Below are 6,153 nucleotides of genomic sequence, written 5' to 3' on the forward strand. Positions count from 1 at the left end.
CCCTCTTCCTCTTTCCAGTGCTGGAAGCACCACCTTCCCATGCTAGGGCAGGTGGTTTCAACCTTGTAACCAGGATCTTAAAATATATATGTATAAAATCCTCTCCTCACATCCGTGAAGTGGATGCGTTTATTCCTGCTCTTGATGAAGAGCTAGGAGAGGTTGAATGATTTGCCCAAGGTTGTGTTAGGATTTAAATCTAGGGTCTGAATCCAGAGCTATGGATTTGGGCCATGGAGTGGTCCATCTGGTGGACACTTTTCCCTCCCCCAAACCCATCGCCACTGCTGAAATCCACTGCTGAGTGTCACACGTGGGTCAAAACATTGTTCCCATTAAAATGGAAATGACCTGGAAGACACAGCACACTTGCAATGAAAATAATGTCAGAAACAAATTGATCCAAGGGTTAGAGCGCAGCCAGAGAAGAGCAGGGGCAGGTGACCTTGGAGCTCCTTCCAGCAGGGGCTCACTGTGTTCAGTGGGGATTGAGGCGGGTGGAGGGAGGTGGATAGATTTGACAGGAGAAGGAAGAAGCCAGGGAGGGTCAGACAAGTAGGTTGGTGGGAGAGTGGTGAGCACTTAATCTCTCTCTCCTTGGACCTTGAAAACTGGGGAAGACAGCGAAATGTGCAGGCCTCGGGAGCTGGCCAACCCAGTAAATAGTTTTCTGAGGGTTAACCAGACAAAGCTCCTCCTTTGCAGTGTGCTGGGCCGAGGAGACACCATGGCCCCTGCCAGGTGTGGCCGGGCATGAGGATGCTGGGATGGCCCTGATGCTATGGATCAAGGACACTGAGTCAGGCCAGGACAGCGTCTGTGCCAAGCTGGAATACAAGAGGCGTGGACACACAGAAGTCAGGTTAGTGGGTGTCTTGGTGATAGATGGGAGTTCCCTGGCAAGTGTGACCTTTCCCTCCACTGAGTCTGGCTGGGCTGACCCAGGGGCTCCAGGGCCCCCTGTCATCCACTGATTACTTTGTGATTAATGCACTTATTCCCACCTCCTGTCCCTGCTCCATGTGCACCCAGCTCCCATGGTGGACCCTTCTGCACTTGGGTAATTTACTCAGAATTATCATCCCTAGAATCTCTCAGCATACTTGGTGTACAGGGAGTGACCAGGGTCTACATGGGGTTCCCCTGCAGAATTCAAAACCCACGACAGACAGACCAATCATAGCAGTAGGGAGAGACTTACGTGTCTGTGGTGAGTAAAGTGGGGCCTAGCTGAAGCCAGAATCTATCCTGCAGGCATCTCAGCTCCCTCCCTGCACATTTCTGGGCTCAGCAGGAAAGGCATGAATTCCCACACGGCAGTCATTCACCGGGGCTGCCTGTGGGGTCCCAGTGCAGTTCCACACAGGAAAGCAGCCTAACCCTGATTTGTGTGGGAACCAGAGAACTGCAGACAGAGAAGGGGGAGCCTACCCTCCAGCCCCAGCACCACACCAAGTAGACCCTCCCCTACCAGAGAAAGCAGATGGTCCCAAATGGACAATCTCACTTCTTTCCAAACACTATTTTCACCTTGGCTGGGCGGTTCTGAAACAAAGACTCCATGTCAACTAGCTCGAATGCTGATTTGGCTGCATGGACGTTATAACCTATCAGAGTCGGAAAGACAGATCACATGCTGTTCACAGTCATCCATTCAGCAAATATTTACTGAGTACCAGACAGGAGAGAGGGGTTGTTTGGGTAAGTTTACTGGAAAAGCAGCACACTGTAAGGCTGTATGCTGTTCACTCTCTGATGCTGTAGCAGCACATCTGTCCCTATGCCCCCTGCGGCCCCCCTCCCTTCCTCAACAGGGCAGATCAAAAATGCTTTTTGCTCTAGTCAAGGAAGCTTTATAAGGTAAAGGATGGGAGACTAATGCTCTGTTTTCAAAATAAGGCCCTGTGTCTCTGCCTCTCTCTGTGTGTCTATGAATAAATAAATAAAATCTTAAAAAAAAATTCTTCTTTCAAGAACTCAGGCAGAGGAAGAGAAGCAGGCTCCATGCAGGGAGCCCGATGCGGGACTCGATCCTAGGTCTCCAGGATCACACCCCAGGCTGCGGGCAGCGCCAAACCGCTGTGCCACCAGGGCTGCCCTTGAAACAAGAATTTATTAATTCCCCATGAGGCCAAACAGGAGCTTTGGGAAGAAATTGATCTTCTAGTGGCAAGGGATATTTGGCTTCAGACCTTATTGGAGGAAGCCAGGTGCTGTGAGTGTGGGAAGCCCACATTCAGAGGGCTAGAGGTGGTCTCCTGCAAGGAGTGCTGGGACCAGAGCTCAGCCCTGCCCTCTGCAGAGCCCGCAGGCCTCCCTTCCTGGGTACTGCACTGAGGACACAAGGGCATCCAAGGGTTCCGAAGTGCTTACTCCCTCATTCCCTGACTCTTCTCACTTGCTACCTCCAAACTCCTCTCCCAGTGAACTCCTCCCCCATCGTGGTTCCCCATGCCCCCACTCAGACATAGCCTGGAGGTCCGTGCACAAGGGAATGCTCCCAGGTTGGGGAACCAGGCGCGGCCTGGCTGAATGAGAGCACATACCACCACTTTGGAAAGGAGCCCCGGCCAGCTGGTCCAGTGGGATGCGGTCATGGCAGTGATAATGGCCTGTGCTTACACAGTGTGCTCTTCTAATCGGATATTTACTCATAGTAGCTCATTAACAACAACCCCATGAAATAGGCATTGTTATGATACAATTTGACAAGTGAATAAACTGAGGCACAGAGAAAAATGATTTGCCGGGTGTCACATAGCATATGGTGACAGAGATTTGAATCTGGGCAATTTGCCTCGAAAGCCCACGTACTTAACTATCTATTCTGCCCTCTTAGATGAGCATTCTCTTCTGTTAGACTGTTTTGAATGCAAGTGACAGAAGCACAGTCCAAGGACACTCCAGGTGGAGCGTGCAGCAGTTGCAGAGGTGGGGAGGCCCAAAGGAGAAGGTGAGTGACAGGTGAGGGCTGTAAGTTACTGGGAGCAGAGCTGGAGGGAAGTCACAGCAGGCATTTTCGGTTGAGTCAGGTGCATGGAGGCAGGGGCCTTGCTGCAATGACCCAGAGCTGAGGACACAGGTCATCTTGTCCCTAAGGCCAGGGATGAGGAGAGACACCAAGTATGGCCTGAAACCTGGGCTCTCCTTGGCCTGTGCTCCCCATCCGCTCTCCTACTCCCAACTCTCCTCTTTCCTCATCTACTTTCTATGGTTTTCCAAACCCTTTTCTGCTTCCAGCTCCCCTGGAGAGCCAGTGCTCCAGGAGTGCTTTGATTTGTCTCAGCTCTCTGGGAAGGGTGTTCTCTTGTACAGATTAAGGTGTAGCTGGACACCCATCCGCATGTATATACCGTTCTTTTAGATAAGATTCAGGGGTGTCTGGCTGGCTCAGTCCATAGAGCTTGTGACTCTAATGTTGGGGTCATGAGTCCCACATTGGGCATAGAGACTATGTAAAAAAACACCCCAGAGATTCAGTAGGATGAGTGCTGTGCCAAGTACTAGGAGCTGTAGTGGGCCAAGGAAGTGGATCTGTGGATCAAAGCCTCTTTTCTTTAGGGCAGGGGTCTTTGATTCATCATTTTCCCCTTTGTACTCCCACCTCTGCCAGTTTTACAATTGGAGTTTTCTCTGAATCTCCACAGTGAGCTGACATAGAAGACAGAGCACCTCTCCTGCACTTCTATTTATTCAACCACCATATTGGATGCAGCTATGGGGTGGGGAGACAAGGTGGCCTGGGGGCCTGGCCAAGCATCTATCAGACAGTGAGAGTGGCTTCCTCCCTCTGCTCCTGCATGTGAACTTGAGCAAGCCAGGCAACCTTCCAGGGCTTCTAGAGTTCTAATGTGTGAGGCAAGGTGGTCTCTAACTGCCCCTTCCAACCTTGCACACAGGGAGCAGCCCCAGGACAGGTGGCATTGAGAGGAGACCCAATGAGCAGAGGCCCAACTCTTCTTCCCCTGAGATGCTCATCAGGTCAGAGGGCTCTCCTGTCCCCCCAGCAGAGTCCAGCTACAAGTACTTCTGGCTGTTCACCGTGGCATCTGTTAGGCTCCTGCAGTTGGGGCACGGGTGCAGGGAGGAGAGAGGGGACTGGAGGGGATACAGTGTCAGAGCGAGTAGGGCAGGGGTGGCAGCTCTGAGTCAACACACTTGGTAGATATGGGCAAAGCAGCTATGAATACAGCCTTTTCCCCTCTCTCCAGCTGGCTGCTGTGCTGACAACTGCAGGCAGATGGACAGGGGGCAGATCTGTTCAGGAAGCAGGAGACAGGGGCACGGGGCGGGTGGAGGGGTCAGAGAACGGTACTGTCAGTCTATATCTGGGAGGCCTGTGTCCTGTGAAAGACAAGGAGGCCCTGGTTTGAGATTTGGTCTTAACCCCCTCTGCGAATGCCTAGGAGCCCCTGAGAACCGGAAGAAGGGATCTTGGAGATCTCAAGGACAACCGCTTCATTCCACAAGGAGGAAGGCAGAACAGGGAGGGAGAAGGCCAGGCTCAAGGTCTCAGGGCTCCTGGACTGCAGAGCTGAGAGCTAATTACTCACCGAGGGTTTCAGACATTGCTGATCATCTCCTGGAAGTGTCTCCCCTAGTCATAACCAATGCATGAATAAGGTAGGGTGGCTCTGGGTGTGACTTCTGATGGCAGGAGCCCCCAGCCCTTGACATCAAGCCTGTTAGATAGTAACTCTATGTGGTCTGGGCTCTGCCCCTAGTTCCCGTGTGACCTTGGCCATGTCTTTTGCCTTCTCTGGGCCTGGTTTCCTCATGTGGAGTAATGATGCCTGCCCTTTTGTGCTTCACAGGGTCAGAGGCTAAAATGGGACCATTATCTCATTTCAGACATCTGCAACTTGATTACAGACTAACTCTTCACCCCACTTGCTGGGAGAGATTCTGAAACATCCCTGTGAAATTTAGAAGTTCTGGGCTTCATTAACCTGCATCATTTTTCTGGGAATGCAGGCAGGGTGGGAAGACCACAGGCAGGGGCTAGCTGAGTGACGCAGCCACGAGTCTGGGAGTCCCCACGCCTGCCTGAGTAGCACTGCTGTTTGATGGATCCCAGAGGCAAAAAGAGTTTACATTTATGGAGAGGTTTCTTCTTTTATGTTCCACGTTTTCCGTATGTGTTATTTCATTTGAGTGTCACCACCCACGCAATCATTGCCGACGTTCTCATTTGATACTGAGGCTTGGAAGTATGTCAAGTCACACAGCCTTGTGTCACACAGTGACAGTGGCAGAGCCAGGTCTCTCCACCCAGGGTTTGCTGGGCTCCATGCAGCTTCTCTGCCCTCTGCTTCTGCTGGCCTTGTGGGCCTGGCCAGAGAGGGCGCTGCGGAGGCACTGGAGCCAGGGCTTCCAATGGTAGGGTTGGTGGGGGAGCCTGGGGGTGTGTGGGGGGTGCTGCGGCTGCCACAGGCTTTGCCAGGGTCCCTTGCCAAGGTAGCTTTCAAGCCAGCCCCTCCTTTAGGAAGCCTTCTGGAAGCCCCCAGGGGAGCAGTTCCTGACTATGCTTCCACAACACCTCGCCTGGGCCTCTTTGACAGCATCTCCTTGGGTTAATATGTTAATGTTCTCGTGTGTTGTAGGAAATAGAGTTACACCAGGGCTTCTACCTCATTACCCTGCAAACTCCTTCGGGACAGGGACTTCATTAGGCACTGCCCAGGGCAGCTTGTAGAGGCCCTGCAGAGAGTGGTAGGTGATCAATGAATATTTGTGGAATGAACTCTTAATCGTGATCACTGCAGACTGTCCAAAGTGACTCCATGTACATCGTCTTATTTCCCCATTCATTCAAGTCATATGTGCCTATTGGGCCTCCAATAACATGCCTAGACTTCACTAGAATCCAGGATGCGGAGATGGATTCCACACCTTGCAGGAGGAGCTCATGGTGGGGGGAGGGGCGCGGTGTGGGCAAAGGCAGGAGGCTAAGAGACAAAACAAAATAAAACCTGGAAACACAGACAATTGTAGGATGTGCAGCTAAGGGGGCGAGCACAGGTGTTGGTCAAGGCCAGAGGAGGCCCCCAGACTGGGGATGGGGGCAGGAGGAGGAGGGAGGGGGAGGGGGGTTGGGGGAGGCAACAGGGCAGGGCTTCGTGGGCCCCGCAGGAGGGAGGCAGCCAGGAGGGT

This window comes from Vulpes vulpes, chromosome 5 (assembly GCF_048418805.1).
Source record: "Vulpes vulpes isolate BD-2025 chromosome 5, VulVul3, whole genome shotgun sequence".
NCBI classification, from domain to species: Eukaryota; Metazoa; Chordata; class Mammalia; order Carnivora; family Canidae; genus Vulpes; species Vulpes vulpes.